General features: G+C 36.7%; 1 protein-coding gene and 1 long non-coding RNA gene across 7 annotated transcripts in view; one reads left to right on the top strand and one right to left on the bottom strand.

The window, feature by feature from the left end:
• Positions 1 to 13819, bottom strand: part of BRINP3 (BMP/retinoic acid inducible neural specific 3) — a 431007-nt gene extending 417188 nt beyond the window's left edge. Inside the window, exon 1 of one of the 4 annotated variants that reach the window (XM_067027571.1) lies at positions 12824 to 13819. The gene's annotated coding sequence lies outside the window, so the exon portion shown is untranslated. Of the gene's footprint in view, positions 1 to 9734; positions 10234 to 11129; positions 11506 to 12823 lie in introns of those variants that run through there. The other 3 variants (XM_067027570.1, XM_059057529.2, XM_067027572.1) reach the window with 3 other exon arrangements.
• Positions 13662 to 18413, top strand: LOC136793724 (uncharacterized). Of its 3 annotated transcripts, none has more exons than XR_010839349.1 (4): positions 13662 to 13989; positions 14372 to 14471; positions 14867 to 15098; positions 17042 to 18413. It is a non-coding gene; the product is annotated as an uncharacterized lncRNA (long non-coding RNA). The 3 variants fall into 3 exon arrangements; XR_010839350.1 differs by lacking the exon at positions 17042 to 18413 and adding an exon at positions 15677 to 16360; XR_010839351.1 differs by lacking the exon at positions 14867 to 15098.
• Positions 18414 to 18666: the final 253 nt, after the last annotated feature.

The following is an 18666-nucleotide window of genomic DNA, read 5'->3' as shown; positions in this document are numbered from 1 at the left end:
CTGACGTTACCCACTCAGAGACTACAGAAAGAATGGAACGCATTCATCTGAATTAGCAATTCTTTTTGAATTTGAAAGGCAAACTTTTGGGTGGGTTAACAACTACCTTACATTCTTTTCAATACGGTGCTTTGAAAATTATTAAAATAACTGCAGAGTGGATGGATTTCCATTCATTAGTCTTCTAAATTTTACAATATACTGTTATTCTCTTAAACACCTTTGTTTATGACCAGATGATGAAGGCTCGGCTGGCATAGTAATCCCTTTGGCCTCTAATGCTTAAAAGTGTCATGCACATTGTAAGGTTTTGGAACATGCACTGACTTGAATTCCTCTTTATTTTATTTTATTTTTTAAACTTTTTGAGCTGCTTCATTAAATCTGCTTATAAGAGATTTTCATTATTTAGTATGTTAGTAATGCATTATTATTGTACTTTTTCACTTTTCTTATTCTTAAAAAAAAAAAAATTGGGCTTCCTTGTTTCAAATCGCATTGTAAGACTGGCCTTAGAAGTGAATCTTTTTAGTCATTTAACTCTGCTAAACCTGTATTCCAGAGGGTCCTTGTCATTATTTATTTTATTTAGCTGATCAGGCAATACAGTGCCTCTGAATTACAGCTTTAAGTGTTTTCCATCTTAATGAGGGTTTGTATTCCTCTGAGGAGGTTATACTGCAGAGGGAACTAATCTCCTGCTTGATCCTGTCAATACAATCTTGTCCTACCAATAAAGAGGAAGTTAAATGCTACTACCTAATGGTAAAACTGATTAGAAAAAATGAAGAGCAAGTGAGTTTCATTCTTCAATTCTGTCCAGAACATAGGATAAATTATTCTTAAAAGCCCAAAGTTCAAGAGGAAACTGGGTTATCTTTACATTTTAAATAGAAAATATCTTGGTGTTTCAACATAAGTGATTATATTTTAAAAATCTGGTTAAGATTCAGATTGTACTCAATTTTAATTCAAAAGGAAAGTGACCACAGACTAAAGAACAAAGTTTGGATGCAGGCTGTTTAGAATAGTATGTTTAGATTATAAAATCTAATTTTAAAGCAAAATATGAGGAATGCTTCAGAAACCTTATTATAACTAATATCTTTGACTACCAAAACAGAGGAACAGAAGACAGCCTAAAATAAAGATTAAAATAATCAATGTACAGGAGTGGAGTGGAGATAATGGTAACAGACATCTGGATTTAATATGGTTACTATAGCTGGCAATATGATTCTGCTTTTTCTGGCATGATCCAATAATAAAAAGCATTCTAGTTTGTGAGGAGAATAAAATATCTCTTGTCAGTAAAAAGAATTCTGTCACAGAAATGTAAATTTAAAGAGAATGTGAGGAAAAAGTTCATTGAAAAAACATAACTATGTGCAAATCCATGCAAATACAAAGATAATAAACCTTTGCCCCTGCCTTTATGGACAATGTCAGCAGTTACAGTTTTGCAAAGCTTTAGAAATGCTTTTTAAAAAAATATTTATAGTGATCCTGAGTAAAAATTGAAAGTACAATACTAACTTGTTGCTCAGCAAAGGCATCTGAACTACTGTAAATAAAGGCTCACTAATATATTCTAAGACTAAGACATAATACTGGGATAAAGTTCAGAAATCTTGAAGTTTGCTGTCCAAATGGACAATAAATCAACCTCTTGATCTATAAGGGGACTAAAACTTGTTTTGGAGTTAACCAGACCTAGAAGGTGAAATAAACTTTTTAATTAGAAATTACAGAGAAACACAAATAGAAGTGTATCTTCTGAAGTCACACACACACACACACACACACACAAGCGTACATTTAAGAAAGTTTCAAAGAAAGTTTCAAAGAAAGTTTACTAAAATTATTAAAAAGTGTTTTTTAAAGATCCTGATTATTTAGGTCATAGGGAAAACTTTTTAAATTTCAAAATAATAATCTTCAGTTTCTTTTTATCCATTTGCAAGGAAATGAAAATATTCAAACTTTTCAACCTAGGAGTGTGGGTTATAAACATTGTCAGTGGACTCCTAACCTATCTTCTAATTCTGCTTACAGGGATCATTCAACTTACAGGATAATAATTCCTGTAATAATGCAATAATTCCCGAAATTCCTGTAATAATGTAATAATGAATTCCAGTATAAGCAACATGAGGCAAGGATTTGTGTTGTTTGATTCACTAATGCACCTGCACCACCAGCAAAAGTACCTGGTACAGGGAAGGCCCTCAATAAATACATGATGGAATTAGAAAATTAAATTTATAAAGTGCATTTTTGTAATGTTAATATGATTTTTTATTAATTTTAATCCCTAAAAATCAAAAGGCATAACCCATTAAAACTGTTTCCATTAAGAAAAGCTAACATTGAAACAAACAAACAAAATCACCACACAATCAGACGTCAACTAAATTATCACTCTGAGCATTATTATGACTTTATTAGCAGAACTGTCCTGGTTCCTCCATTTCTCTTAATAGTCATCCTTTAACTCTCTAGATAGAAAATACCTTCTTTACTGACCTATCTATATACTGAGGAATTTGACAGCCCTCCTCTTCTCTTAAAGAGAATTATATGTACAATATCAAATTTGGACATGTGTGAAAATAAAATGAGCGACCAAGCATTAAATTTGCCTGAGTGGATTAATTAAATCAAAGCGTACATCAAAATAGCAAAAAAACCCTTAAGCCTCTTAAGTGCAGTTGTATCTTCTCATTGTTATATTCCCAAGCTTTACCCTAGCGCACACCATTGATCAGACATCCAATAAATATTTCTTGAAAAAGAACCAAAAGTAACAAAAAGACATGATCTACAACAAGCAAACCAATCTAGCAGCAAGTAGTTACATCTCTGTCTGCTGTTTTCCAATTTCTTGTGAACCACGAGCTAACAAAGAGGGTCAAAACTCTGGGTATTTCTAACTATAGAATGAGTCTTCAGCAATGGACTTTTGCACAGCTTACCCAGTTGCCAAAGATGCTGGGATGGCCCATATTTGCATATGGTAGCTACCCTTACAGTGCCTGGTATTGGCAATATATTCTACCTTGTGTAACTAAACTTTTTTCTCACAGTGAACACCTGCTTTCCCCATTATTCCCCAATGTAGAATTTTGAAAGCATTTGGTATTTTCAAGGACCACTCTTGTCAATGTATTACTTTAACTTTTAAAATAGCTCAAACTGTCTCCAAATTCAGGGAGATATAAAGAATTTAAGATATGAAGTTTCAAAAGTAAAGTAAAGTAAACCTATTTTTTAAAAAATCTATATTCTTGAAGAGAGTTTTTATATAAAAAGAGCCAGCCAGATTTTGAAAGATATTATAGGGAAAAATAAATGGGGCATTACTATATCTGACACATAGAAACTGTTGAGTATTAGCTAATACCCAGCATATCGTGTACATACTAGTGTACTAGTGGTAATTTTAAAAATCATATTGTCTGAACTGGTCAGGGAATACCTTCTAAATAATAATCATAGAAATCAATATTGCAGGACTTATCTGAGACCAAAATTTGGTAACAGACAAACTTTTAATAAATGGTTAATATCCAATTTCAAATGCTGAGCAAATACATTATCTTCAGCTTAGAATTTTGCAAGTCTATATCTAAAAGACAGTAAAGCATATCAAATTATTATCACTTTTGTCATGAAAGAATCATGTGAAGCTAGATTAAACTTCTGATTCAATATTATTGATTCAATATTATTGATGAGAAAGAAATATTTTTAATAGTTAATCACAGCAGTTTATATTGGAGTTGTTGGGTCTTTCTCTAAATCCGAGTTGATCTCCTTAAAGAGAAGCTGTTAAGGACAGATTTACAAAGTTATAATGACATGAGTGATCTTTCATATTCATTCTGGCCTGTCTTCATATGATTGTAATTTGTTGTTTCATCTTTTAGATTGGTTAAATAAGAGATGTGTTAAAATGTCCACATTTCATGGATGGATGGGACACAGGAAAACTTGCTGGAGTTCACTCTAAGAGGAAACATGGATGCTCCAAGCTACTTTTTTCCACACAGTTAAAACATAATTAGTGTTACCTTTTTAGCTGAAATATAAAGATAGCTATACATTTAAAATGTCAATAATATGTCCTTGATCTACAAGTTCTCAAATAAGGAGAGAAGTGTTACAAAAATCTGTGTGTGTTGGGGAGGAGGGGTGTAAGTCTAGAATCTGTCTCCACTCAAAGGTGAGAAGATGCTGAAAACAAGTACTTTAGTCAAAAAAAAAAAAAGGTTCAAGAATAATTTTGTGCTTCTTAAGAAATTGCTTGGGATTGCCTTTTTCTTAGCTATGAACTTTAAGTTTCAATTCACAGGGAAGACTGGATTCATTTCTCTTAGTTCGCATTTCAAAACATGAAAGTGCTATTTTTTAAGTGATTGTGAAACTTTCAGTAAGTAGGAAAGAGTATCTCTTACAAATCGAAACAATTCACATGCTATCATAATCGCTTACTCAAGACAGGTTTTGAATTCAAATTAACAAGTTTTTAAAAACTTCATTTGGAGTGAAATTAGTAATAAGGAACAGAAAATGTACTTTCTAGTTTGTTGCTGTTGTTCATTGATCACTGGCAATTCATTTTTTTTTCTAGATTATTCAATTTTGGAAACTTTAGTCTTCTTCCACATTATTTGATACTATAATCTTGGAAATATTACTTTTCACATGTATATAATGTATTGAAACTTTGTATATTGGTGACAGGTCTGAATGAATAATCAGAAATTCTCATTGTAAATTCAAGTAAAGCCACTCAATTTAAATGTTTTGAGTAAGCTAGACTTGGTCTGTATATTAATATATTTAGTGTTACGAAAAGTATGGGTTAATTATCTTAAAAGAGCATTTGTTTACTTTATTGTGTGATTTATTCAACCTTTAATGATTTTCTTCTAAATATTTAGATTTTGTTCATTACTATTTGAGGTGTTCACGTCTGAAAAACACTGTTCCACCATCTCTGTACATACATTTACGTATGTATTATGTATGTACAGGGGCTGATTTTTCAAACCATCAGAAATATTGCCACACTAAAGACAGGAAAGCCACAACTGTATTGTCTACCCCAGGAATTTCGCGATTGAATTAACTTTTGTTCTATATTTACTTTAGCTAAACAGAAGGAGCTTCTGTACACAGTATTAAAACAGTTACAAATACTTGCATCTTAAAAGTGCATGCATATCAAAGATATCACAAATTACAAAGAACACATGATTAGCAACCTGCATAAACATATGTGATTTTGTATTTTGATACTTGAGTGAACCCATGCTAAATTTACTCCTTGATTTGACTTAATCACTTTCCCAAACTGGCTTATATTTGTGGAGAGCATCTGAAATGTTTTAAAGATTATAGTTTTCAGTTGTGAGAGTGTTAAATGAACTGTACAGTAGCAGTGTGTTTATATACAGCCACTGTTTGACACTGAAAAGCTCAAATGCATGCTTACTCAATTCTTGTCTTCCCAAGGCTAGATTACTTTTTTATAGTGCAATATTCTAGAGATAGCTTTTAAAATTAACAAAATGCAAAACTCCAGAAAAGTTCATAAAAAACAGCTCAATCCTGATGAGGTTGTCTGATATCTGCAGAAATCAGGAAAAATAAGTCTATCTGTAAGTATTCTTTCACAATAAAGCTATAATGGAATTTAAATGAAACACACCATTATGAGACAATAATTCTTATATAGCAGAGAGCTACAATACGTTCGAATGTAATGTTAACATATTTATTAATTTAATCAATAAATGTGTATTTTATAGATTTAATTTGCTGAAACTGTAACATGGTAGCTCCTTTATCAGCTATTAAAAGAAATGTGTTATGCCTTGGGTGCTTTTAGAGGCATCCACATCTGAGTAAATTAAGGTTTATGCATTAATACAAATGCTCCTAAAAAAAATTATAAATAAAAATAGTTTACACTGAGGATAAATACCATTTTTAACTCTAAACTTAAAAAATAAAAAATTTGAGAAATTATGAATTGTGTGTAAGAAATAACAATGAATATAGAATAATAAGACTCTTTAAGATTTCCTAATTTATTATATTGCATGTCATTTTTCCACATCTGAATTTATGCGTTCCTGGTTAAAAATAAACAGTTACAAAATTAACACAACTATTTATGTCATGATAAAATATGTAGTAATTCAATCAGCTCATTAGAAGTATATTAGTTATGTCTTTTCATCTTGGGGGAAAAGAAACTGGTTAGAAAATAACTGTGTTTATTTCAATTAGAGCATCTATTAGTTATTCATGATTTGTTACTTTGAATATGAAATTGAGAAATATACCAGAACTGTTTGCATGAATACTTTATTTCAAACCTTAAGTATAGAAGAGCTAATTCATAGCTTATGAAATAATTATCTATGGAGATTTTGTAACTGGATAGGTCTACAAATAACTAATTGGATATAAATATTCTAAATAACCCATCAAATATGCCTTGAAATGATAGCAATAAAAGCCTTAAAATGTTATTGATGTGGATATTTGATGACCAGTGTAAAATGGTTTGAGTGGCTATTTGATATCGCCAAAAAGAAAAAAAAGGGAGCTAGGCCAGGACTTCTAGATATATTTTCAGCAAAAGGGCCATTAGTGTTTATGATTCAATTTCATCTTCAGAGAATCTTTTACTCTTTTATAGAACAGAATAAACATCTTAATACTATTTCCTTCTTTTAAGAATCAAGATCATCCATTAGCAATCAATAATATTAAACAATTTTTTTTCTTTTGCTCTCCTTTAGAACTCATGAACTGTAAACATTAAAATCATAAAACCAAATAGCAGTGCATGGAAAAACTGGTCAGAGTTACACTACTAAATGTCTAAATGAAATTATCCATGTAGCTGCTAAATTAAAACACCAACAATGCTAGATGTCACCTAATTAATCCTGGTAAGCTGAATATGAGTTGATAATGTGAGAAATTACAAGTCTGGCTTTTCTCGAGTTTCTTCATTATGAAAGCTGTTATATGAGAATAGTTTGATCTGACAGAGATCAACAAGTTAATACAAATCTGCTAAGAAATCAGACTTTCACGAAATGACGCTGAAAAGTCAATCAAGAGCAACTATTTTTGTCAAAGTGCCTCTTCTCCGAGAACTTCATTAAAGCCAAGGTAAATACAATGTAAATAAGAACTAATGTACCTTAAGGAGTGTACTCTTTAAGCTTGTGTTTTTTGTTTTTTGTTTCTTAGCTACACAATATCAAAACAAAAGAGATACTGTGTAAACTCATTAGACACCATAAAAACATAGACCAAGAATATTTGGTACTAATTTTTTTTTCAGTTGAGTCAACATTACTTCTTGCATGGAAAAAGAATTTTATCCAGAAACCAAACAAAAAAAATCAAACATACATGATACATGGTATCATTTTCAAAATACATTTTGTTTTCATAACGTTTGTCTTTTTAAAGCATCCTTATCTCTTCTGTCATTTTTTCTGCAAAAACACTATGAAGTAGATGGTGTTTTCAACCATGTGAGAGATGAGAGTTGGAAGGAGTAGTCAAGAAACCTTACTAGGATCGCATTAGTGAGATGGAACTAGAAATAAAATTGAGGAAGGATTCTTAGATCCATCTCTCTCTACTTTTCACAATAACCCAATACTAGGAGGTAAAAAGACAACTGTTAAGAATCTTAGAAGAGGACCTCATTAATCATAAGTCATAATCATAACATACAAACACATTTGGGATATTTTTTAATAAACGATAGATTTGTGCAAAACTTGCCATGGATGGGCGTTACATTTGTCTTTGCATCTGAACTTTGAACTTCTAATACTAATATCTAATTTTCTAAATTATTAAAATTTTAGACACTCTAGTCAGTAACTACTCTTTTTGGAGATAATATGAAAAAAATCAAAATAACTGGTAATATAGGAAACTGAAGTATAGGCTGATAACAGAGCATCAAAGTTTTGAAGTCCTATCAGTTGAGTTATTTGCACTTGTAGAGAGAAACACACAAAGGCACTATTCTGAAAAGAAATTCCATCTTTATTTAGAAAACACACAAATCTAGGAGTAAGGCTAATTTCATATATGCATGTATGTATATGATACACACACACATGCACACACACACTCTTAGAGTCCCAATGGTTTCTTCCTACTTAGGTTTGATTTACTTGTTTATCATATATCAATCATTCTGCATGAAGAAAATCAAAATGTACTGTATTTTATTAAAAAATGTACATTTCCATTACAATGTTGAGTTTATTAAGAGAAAATATCTCATGAGAAGCTGGAATGACATTATCTGATTAAATGATAAATGAAATCAATCATATGGTATCATGTCTACTTCATTTAAAAACACTAGTAAAGCAATGTAATTTAAAATAAATACCTTCTTCACTCACCCAAAAGTGGGCATACATATGTAATACAATGTATAATAATGGTATATTCACTGCAGTAGAACTCCAGAGGGTAAAATGCAAAAGAACTGAGGAATTAGAATTCATTGACAAATTACTTTTTCCAGTGGAGTTAAAAACTACCTCTTGCATCAAATTAAGAAAAGCACCATAACTTTGCAATTTTATGACCCAAAGTCACAATTATCTTTCATATTTCTTCAAGATGTTATCAGTGAGCCTTACAAGCAGAAAAATTATTGATCAGAGATCTACGTCAATAAATGTAAGTACTAAAATTATTTCCAGAGAAAAATCTTAAAGAATACAATTTCTTAGAGAAGAAAAACTGTTAGAAATAAATGAAATAGTTTTAGGATTATATCTTATCAAAATTTTTTGCTTCACTGTGTGGGGACTCCAGACTCCTTCAACATGTAAGCAAAACATAGCAAAACAATATCAATAATAATAACTTATTCAAATTGTGTTTTTCATTTTAATTGAGATTTTGGGGGATTTTTACGTCTGATAGTGGAAGAAATCTATTGGCTGGTAACATTATACATCTCCAAAACCTGGAATTTTAAAAAGATTTATTTATGGGAGATTTTCCATAATTTAAAAAATGTGTTTATATTTTATTTTTCAGTTTCCAACTGGTTTCCTAAGCCCAGAGATTTCTATACTGGGGTCATACATAACACTGCTTTAGGGCAAGCTCTTTTCTCATCCTATTTGACAACCCAATCCACCTTTACCCCAAATATTTTTTTTTTTTTTGAAACTGAGAAAATTACATGAAAATACCCACAAAACATTTCTCTCAAGTAGTCAGAATTAAATTGCTAGTTGAAGATGCCCTTAAAAGTTCTCCAATTCTCCTTTATATATTCAGGTCTATGACCTTAACAAGAAGCAGTTTTAAGGCATTTCTGCTTAAAACTACTAGCTTACATCCTTCATTAGGGTTCTACATTCCTTCCTCTAACTTCTACCCTCCCCATTTCTTCCTCTCACCTTGGCCCAGTCTAGGATTTTTGTAACATTGTTAACCATTTAAATAAATGTACCTTGAACATTCAAGTGAATGCATGTTAAACATTTAAGTGGATTTAAGTGGTTCTTGAATGCAAATATCAAGAAGTTATGCATCATAGCAGACCCGTTTGAAAATACATGTATTCCATCGCTTCAAACAGGGAAAAATTATCACGGGAGGGGTCAAACACAGGTTATATCATTGTCAATAAAATACAGACATTCAGTCCTTACCTGCTTAACTGCATGATGGCAAATCTAAACAGCTCGCAAAAGAAAAAGTACCCCAAATCTGAATCATCTGTCTTCGAAGCTGCTGTGACAGTTTTATACCCCGGTGCTGTCTTCTTTGCTTACATCTATTTGGCCGGCTAGACTATTTGTAAGCAATAGGAGGGTTATTTGGCAACCCCAGTCACCTCTTCCTCGTTTCAAGCCTCCGGTTGGTATCTCACACAGCCGGAAACATGCCTCTTATCTTCGAGGGTAGAGCCTCCCCAGCGTTTCCCAGTCGGATTCCCATCAGAAGGTGGTCCCTGCTCTAAAGGGCTGATTACGTTTCTGACCTGGTGCAAAGTGAAAGGGACTGTGGCTCAACTCTTGGAGACTAGCAGAACGGCCATCGGAGGCTTAAACTCTCTGCCACTGCTCGGCTGCGGAACGATCATCACCAGCAGCCAAGAAGCACCACCCCCTCTCGGGTGGACGCCGGAGGGGGGCGCTCCCAGCCTGGATCCTCCTACCTCCCGCCCCGCCTCCAGGAAAGGGGGACGGAAACCGAAAAGCCTAACTTGCAAGTGGGTATAACGGAAGCTGAAAGACTCACAACCCTGACTCTTTGCTTTGCACTTATATTCCAACCTCTGGCTCCAAGTTCAAATCCAACTCTTTCTTTCCCCCACCGCTCCACCCTCCGGATTCCTGCGAGTCGGTGAAGGAAGGGAGGGGTGTGACGGTGAGCAACACTCTCACACAGAGCCTGAGAAGTCAGCTATTCTAAGCCCAGCTAAACGGATGGATGGAGGCTCATTTTTTATGAAGCAGGCACGCTGGAGAGCCGTCATTCCTTAGTCCTAGGTACAGCTCGTGAAAAATAATAATAATAATAATTAATAAATACAAACGCAGATGGGCGCTGCTGAGGGATTCTAGAGCTCCCAAATCTGGCCTCTAGCACAGAAAAGAGGTTTTGCTCAAATTCGGCGGGAGGAAGACTGGAAATGGCGCGTGAAGCGAGGATGAACCCCCTGGCGCGCGCCCGCCTCCAGGGCTGCGAATGCCCACGCCGGGCGCACGTTAGCCGCAGGGGCCTAGAGCCGAGCCTGCGCCGGCGGAGCGGGCGGGGCGCGGGGCACGGTCCCCACCCGCGAGGGTCACCCCCATTTCCGGCGCCAAGCCCGGGCTGCCCGGTCGACGGGGCGCCTTGTCCTCCGCGCACCTTGTCCTCCGTGCTCCCGACGCCCAGGTGGCTTAGGCGTTGCCACGAGCTGCGGACAAATCTCCAGGCAGAGTCGCCTGTTGCTCGTCCTCCCGGTTCAAGCGTCCTTGACGGGGCAATGCATATCTCCCCTCCACCAACCTGAGTTTCAGGTTATGATACAAGAAAAGAAAAAAAAAAAACGCACTTACCTAAGTACCTGACGTCTGTGCCTTACTGGAGTAGACTAGGTTAAGAAGCAAAGATCTGACTGCACGGAAAGTTGGTTTTTTTTTTTTTTTTTTCTTCCCTCCCTCCACTCCTGCGCAACAGCAGCAGTCCTCCAAAGAGGCTGTTTGAATAGGTGAATTATGGTAAACCCCTCGTTTCTTCAGCTGAAGTCTCGGGCGCTGAAGGCACTTGTCAGACAGGACGACCAGGCTGGGAAGGAGACCAGATAGAAACTAGTGACGGGTGAGGGGAGCCCAGTGGTGCGGACCACAGGCAGCCCCGTTCTCTCGGTGGAAGCCAAGGGGGAAAAGCCCTTGAATCCCGAGACTGGGGGAATGGATGATGCCGCAGCTGGAGTACTTTTCTGTCTGGAAGCTAAAAGGGCTTTTGAATTTAAAAAAGCATGACTTAGGGTGTCGAGTCAGTCATCAATGACGACAGAAATAGTTCTTTTCGAGAAATGTTTAAAAGGGGGGGGGGAGAAAAAGGAAGAAAGAAGGAAAGAAAGAAAATCTTGAACAATAGGTTTTCACTTCCATCCATCCCAATAACCAGAAATGTAGAAACCAGCAACTTGTTCTTATGGGGAGGGGTTCGGGGGGGGGGGGTTCACAGAGAAAAACCCCAAACCTCAGCATGCATTAGAGACGACTGATACATTCGGGTTTGGCATTTAATAAATTCTGCGTCCCTGTCAATGTGTGAAGTAAAAGCTAAGATTTAAATGTTTCTCAGCACACCTATACTTAAAGGGGAAGTGATCATCATAACTGTCAGTTAATCTCATAAAAATACTCATAAAAGTAAAAAAAAAAACCACTGACATATTAACATACTTATTAAAATTGAGTCTGGGGGTTGAACAAGTGTGAAGAGTGAGGCAATTAAAATTTTCATATAAAGTCTGTCCCTGAATTTCAATGATTAGTACCAAGATAATCAGTGCTTTCTTCTAATAGCTCTCTTCCTCTGAAATGAGCGCTCTGCATGCAACTAGCTGTTCGCCCGCTAAGTTCACAAAATCGGAAACCTACTCCCTAATGTGATGCCTGAATTTAAATACAACACCCCAAATAATGTGTTCATGTGTGATTTGGGATGTTGTAAAAAAAAAAAAAAAAAAATGGGGCATTCAAAACTCACACTCATGTTACCATACAGTGGCTTTTAGTGCTTAGTATCCTGCTGAACTCCTAAAAATACACTTTACAAAAGTCCTCCCTAGCCACGTAATTGCTTACAATGAACAAATAGTGACCTGAACCACCTTCTAAAGATAGGGAAAGAGTGTACTTTGCCAGACCCTGCGATTGTCAGAAGATCTGTGTTAAGCTTACTCTTAGATAAACATAAAATTTGACCTTTCAAATGGCTTAAGAATGTGTGCCAAGAAGCATGACTGGGGGAGGGGGAGACGGTTAATGTTTCCTATAACCTGTAATATAAATGAGGGCAGAAATAAATAAAGAATGTAAAAGGAGATGGGGTAATTCATTACATGGGCTACATCGGCACAACTTCAACTAACATACAAATTAATCAACACATTCACATAGATCTTTGAGTTCTGAAAGTGACAAAAATGTAAGAAATGAGACATCTTTTAAACAAACAAGCTTATTAAAAATAACACTAGCACTAAGTTTCCTCACAACATACAAAGAGAAGAACTTACCAGAGGAAATTTCAGGAAGCAAGATGACTATGAGAAAAATACATCCAAGATGCCAACAGATAGTCCATGATCTTCCAAACCAAGGTAAAGTGATGAGCTTCAGGGTGGTGCAACTTTGAAATAATCAGCAGTTCCTGGTGGCATACCAGGTAAAAACAAGTTACACGCAGAGCCAGGAAGCCCCAAGGGAGGGAAGCAAAGTGTGAAAGAGGTGCCTTTTATTTCAGGGGGAGTGGGAGGGGGCTTATTTGTGGTGAGCCTTAGGCAGACTAAGTGAAATTTTACGGACTGTACAGCCCCATACAGTGGGGAAAAATAAAAGCTGTGTAACCCCAGAGACCAGGAGGTGAACTACAGATAAATCTGCAAAGAGAAGTAAAAGGATGTGTTGAAGACACTGGGATAAACAGAGAACTAGGGAGCGAGGCTGTAATCATCCTGATAGACAGAGCGGCAAGAGTGATTTAGGCTGCTGGGAAGGATCCAATGAGAATTCAAGAGGGCACCGCTTCGGAAATCCCGCTCTGATCTACCCACTCTCAGTTCTTTAAGAGTTACCTGCGTTGGGAACATGTTCATTAGGATTAATAGTATTCCATCAGTGCATTTCACTAGGAGTTCCCTTGAACCCTCCCCCTCGCAGCAACCGAGGGAGGCGTAGTAAGGAAGCCCAACACAAACAAGCCCCCCAATGACCACTGTGGTCACTTTAGGATGACCAGAGCATCAGCGATTTGCATTGGGGGCTGAAGACGCAGAGGAGGCCGGGTCGCCTGGCGCTTTCAGGGGCGCTGTGCCGGGAGGCTTAGGCAGCGGGGGGTGGGTGGGGGGGGGCGGCAGGGAACCGGCGGGTGGAAGCGGCGGCGGCGGCGGCAGGAGCCCTCCCAGGTCCTGCTTCCTCGGCGAATGCTGCTTCCCCGGGACTCCAGGCAATTGACTTCCCTTCGAAACCTCAGCTCTAAACGCCTCGCTTTAGAAGCTAGAGCTTTGGAGGTTCTGACGACCGTCCCTGGGGGAGCAGGTGGCAGGCTGTGAGACTCCCGCGTCACCTCTTATTCCTAAACAATTGCGGAGGGAGAGGGTGCCAGAAAAGGCTTTGCTGCCGCATGCATTATCTTGCCTTTTTCATAGCCCGAAACAGCACAAACGATCGCCTGATCGATCGGGTAAGACTAGATTTATTCCTTCTCCCCCTTTCCTCTACGGCTCCATCCGTTCTCCGAGCCCAAATCCCCCACCCCCACCCCCTCTCTTTCAATTAAGGAACTTCCCTTTTCTCTTTGAAACCTACTTCCCCTAGGGAATTGCTTGTGTGACTGAGGGGCTGGCGGATGATTTATGTTTTGACAGTGAAATGAATCCCCCCGTCGCCATCCCCCCCCCGCACCCTCCTTAGAGAATCTCCCTTCCTCCCCCCAGAGGTTCACTCTCAGCGCTGGGATCTGGGTAAAGAGCGCTGTGGGAGCCTTTTGCCCTCTGTATCTTCCTCTGGACCCTGAAGCTTAAGCATTATCCTCCTCTCTCGCTCTCGCTCTCTCTTTCTTTTAGAAATAGGAGGAAAAGGTAGAGTGGAAATTGATTTTTTGCAGAGACTGAGGCGCCGAATGATAGAGGGAATAAACATTTCCCCCGGATAAAAATGTTCTTGGTAAGTAATCTTATTTTCTGCGGTTGAAAAGGAAACACATTGCTTCACACTGTCCCATCCCCCTCTCCATTCATTTATTTGCTCTCTGTATGGAAATCACGAGCTGGGTCAGCGGAAATTTTCTTTTCCTCCTTCCTAGGAGAGTAGTAGCTTGTAAGGGTGAATTTGAAGAAAGGGGCTTTAAGCAGGCAACGTGAAGGTTTGAAGGTCCTAAATTTCCTACGTTCACAATCCAGACACAGATAAAGCTGATGCCTGCTTGTTTGCTAAATGGGTAGTTAAATATCTCCCTTATTTCTTACGCTCTTTCCTTTCTGAAAATAAAGAAAATAGTTTGGGGTCGTAGCCCCGTGTCTGTGCCCCTTCACCATGTTCTAAAATATTTTTTTTTTCAGTTTCAGATATGAGAACGTGTATTTTTCACATTTTTGGCCAGGAAAGTTAAAGTCATAGAAACGTCTTACTAGTGTGTACACCCTCTGTCCAATTCTTGCACCAGAAACAAATTCATGGCGACCGAAGTAGGTATTTGCATGTCGTGGTGATACCTATGAATTCATCAAGCCCTCTGGCTTCCGTGAGTCTACAGCACCCCCAGGCTGCACACGCTCATTCTGTGGAGAATGGGTAGGTTTATAGTGGGAAGGAGCTTAAGGGCTCTTGATTGTGCTGACGTCCTATGTCACTAGGTGCGCAGAATAACAAAGATTGCAAACTGCGTGAACTTGGTTTTGCAAGTGTAAGCTGACCGTTTTGAATGTGAACAATTAAAAGAGACTTCCTCTAAGAGAAACCATTGTAATTTTGAGCTACAGGATATATTTTACTAGTGAACTATTCATATTCATTTTTTTCCTCCGTTGTCATTCTTTCCGCTGTCAATTCCTTATCCCCAAATTTTCGTGATAACGGTGAGCTAATTGTCATAAAATGTATTCAGGATGCCCCTTAGCCTCATCTGAAATATCTGATCTTAAAATTCCATTGTTAAGATGGTAAGAATAGGCTTTATTTCAGATAATCAATTTTCTAGAAAGCACTAATATAAAATCCTAGAAGAGAGATAGCCAAGTGGGATATTACAATAGTAAGGCGCACCGTGCAGGTGTGCAAATCTGTAGTGGTCATTACTTTCAAAATTGGCAAGGGAAAAATTTTCACTAAGGATATGTTTGCATAACTATTTTTTTTCTTTCTCTCCTTAGGCTGTATTCCATTCCTAATGCTGTCCTAGAACAGAAGGTTTTCTTCAGTCATCTCATCTTACCAAAAGGATGATTTCTGTGTATGTCCCTGTGTTTTACACATATGTTGCTGGGGGGGTCTGAGGCCCACACAAGGAGGATGAATATCCTGAATTACATTCATTACAAACACAAACCTAACATTTGTGGTAGAAAGAGAGCATACTTTTCATATGAAAATTTCAATATGCTGCCTAAACCTACTTACCTAATTTGTTATTCAAGGAAATAGAATTATTTGTTGAGGACCGAACTTAAATTAGAAAATGTAACATTAGCATTTTTAGCATATATGTGAAATAAATAGGAGGTTGATGTTCTTTTAAATATTTGGAGAAAAACAGGAAAGGATAAAAAATATTAATTTTGTGTCCCATTGTTCCTTAACTTTAAAATAGTTTATAGCACTTTAATAAACAATGTATTTTAACATTATATTAAATCATATGATTATATTTGATCAGCCGCCAAATAGAGCCATACGCTTTATATCTCCTAGCTGGTTTTTACCTTAAGTACAAATCAGGTATGAACTTAGATTTCAAACTTATGTACTCAATAAGTTATGCATTTTAATTTTATGTTGAGCATGTCTTTTCCTGGATAATCTCCAGGCACATCTGCAGTTGGTATTTGAGCAAGTTTTGTATCACAGGTAATGTTTTTGTCTGCTATTCTGGCTCCTTCTTCTTTTGAAATATACAGGTACCACCTAATGTATTTCTTACCTATTCATCCACTAAAATTTTGAATCTAAAAGCAACATCCAAGATATGTTGAATTAGAGAAAGTGAATTAGTGAAGCAAATTGCTTGTGAAGAGAAATGTCAATATGCTTCAGATTATTTTAACCTGAAATCAAATTTATAACAAAAATGGGTTATAATACGTACATTCAAACTGTTCCTCATATACAAGAGTCATACATAACACGCACATTTATGCATATATAATTGCCCTCATTAGAGTATTTAAATTTATTCCTTTTAGTCTCTTTGTTATGTGATTATTTTGGTTTTAGAGTTTTCTCTTTGAAAGTGTCTAAAACTTCTTAAATACTTAAGTCACGTCTCACTTCATGAGATTGTAACCAAGCAGGACCCTACAAGGCCTTCCCAGAATAGATACACACCCATGTCCTGCGCCTGTGTTTGGTTTGTAGAAAACCTTAGTCAAAGAATAAATTTAATCAGAGAAGTCAGAAAATGCAGAAAGGAAAACAGTCAAGCAAGATAAAATAATAATACTTTAGCCTTTAAATAAAGTCAAGGACTTTTAGTTCTTAATCAAGGACTGTAGATAATATTCTGAGCCGTGTCCTTTGAGCTGTTTTGCAGATACTGAAACCCCCGCCAGTGGGAGAGGTTAACTGTCTGCTGCCCACAAGCACAGAGACCCCAGACCGTTTGGAACCAGAAGGGTGATGATGTTGACTCCTGATGACCTCACCACCAGCCAATCAGAAGAATGTCCACAAGCTGATCACACCCTGCTCCTTGAACACTATAAGACTCCTCACTACCCTCTCCAGGGCGGGACACACAGTCTTGAGGGCATTAGCCAAGGCAAGAAAGCTGTTTCTTTCTACTTCACCCAGAACTCTGTCTCAGAGATTTAATCCAGCACAGGTGTACAGAGACCGAATTTCAGCAACAAGATCAATATGCTGCTAAATAAACTGACCAACATATTCAAATCTCAAAAAAGTGTGTTGGAACTTGAAGGGACATTAAAGATAGTTTAGTCTAACTCCTTCATTATGATCGAGAGATTGAGAACCAGAGAGATTAAGTGATTAGTGTAATCATACGCTAACTAGGAACCCAAGGAACTTTAAATGTAGCTTTCCCAGTTTCTTAGCTAGTATTCATTCTAAATCAATTAAATTCTATTACTACCTGCTAAAACAAGTAGTGCTTCTGAGATTGGGCTAAGTAATAAATGAAGAAGAGAGAGCAGTGCAAAGATGAATAAATTGCAGTCTTTTCTGAGTTTATTTTGTTGATAATACTCTTCGTTGTAGAAAACTTTTCTTTCCCTGCTGTGTTTTATCCTCCCCTCCTCCCTCCACCCCTGACCTCAATGATTGGAGAACATTTCATTACGTAATTTTACTTCCTCAGGAAAGATTCTCAGTGTTCTTTCTGTTTGTGCATTGGGTTTTTCCCTAGACTATTTTCAACCACACAATACAACCTTAAATTGTAGATAATTCCAAACACCTGAAGATCATACTCCATCATGTCACCTCTGTGTTCTACTTTTTAAATGTCCTACCAATATAGGAATAGGATTGTATCAAGAGGAACCCCATCATCTCAAAATAAGCTGTTTAACTAGACCCTGACTTACATCAGAAATGACAAACTCACACACACACACAATATGAAATAAATGCAGAGACTAAGACAGTGCATTGTTAAGAAAACATCATGCAAAAAAAAAAAAAAAAATCCATGTTCCATTTAAAAAAAGGCTATCCTTATTAGGAGAAAAGCTGCAAGACTTTAGCCATTTAGAGGGTGTTCAATTTTCTGCAGTGCCTGAAGCCATATCAGTCTTCATTCTTTCATATACATCAATATTTGAGTATTACATTCAAGTCATAAGTTTTGGAAATAGAAAACCTAAAAGACAAACATAAACACTAAAATCTATTGGGAGTTATTATTATTTCAGAAGGGGTATCATTCCGGGATTAAACAAGATAAGAATAGAATCAGATTTCAACATTAGAATGTGCTCTTTACTATAAAATTAAATTTTTACACTAATCTAGAATATTGCAAAAGATGAAACACATATGAAGAAGAATTTATATTGGTTATTTTATGTTTCAAGTCTTGAAAAAAATCCACACTAATGAAAACCTACTTGTTGATAAATAAAAATATAATTGTTAAAGGGTAAGATAAGTAAGTTCATAGAATTCTTTTAAAAGCCTTCTGTGG

Source organism: Kogia breviceps, chromosome 1 (assembly GCF_026419965.1).
Source record: "Kogia breviceps isolate mKogBre1 chromosome 1, mKogBre1 haplotype 1, whole genome shotgun sequence".
NCBI lineage: Eukaryota > Metazoa > Chordata > Mammalia > Artiodactyla > Physeteridae > Kogia > Kogia breviceps.
The sequence above is the reverse complement of the archived record's forward strand: the minus strand, read 5'-3'. Positions and strand labels throughout refer to the sequence as shown.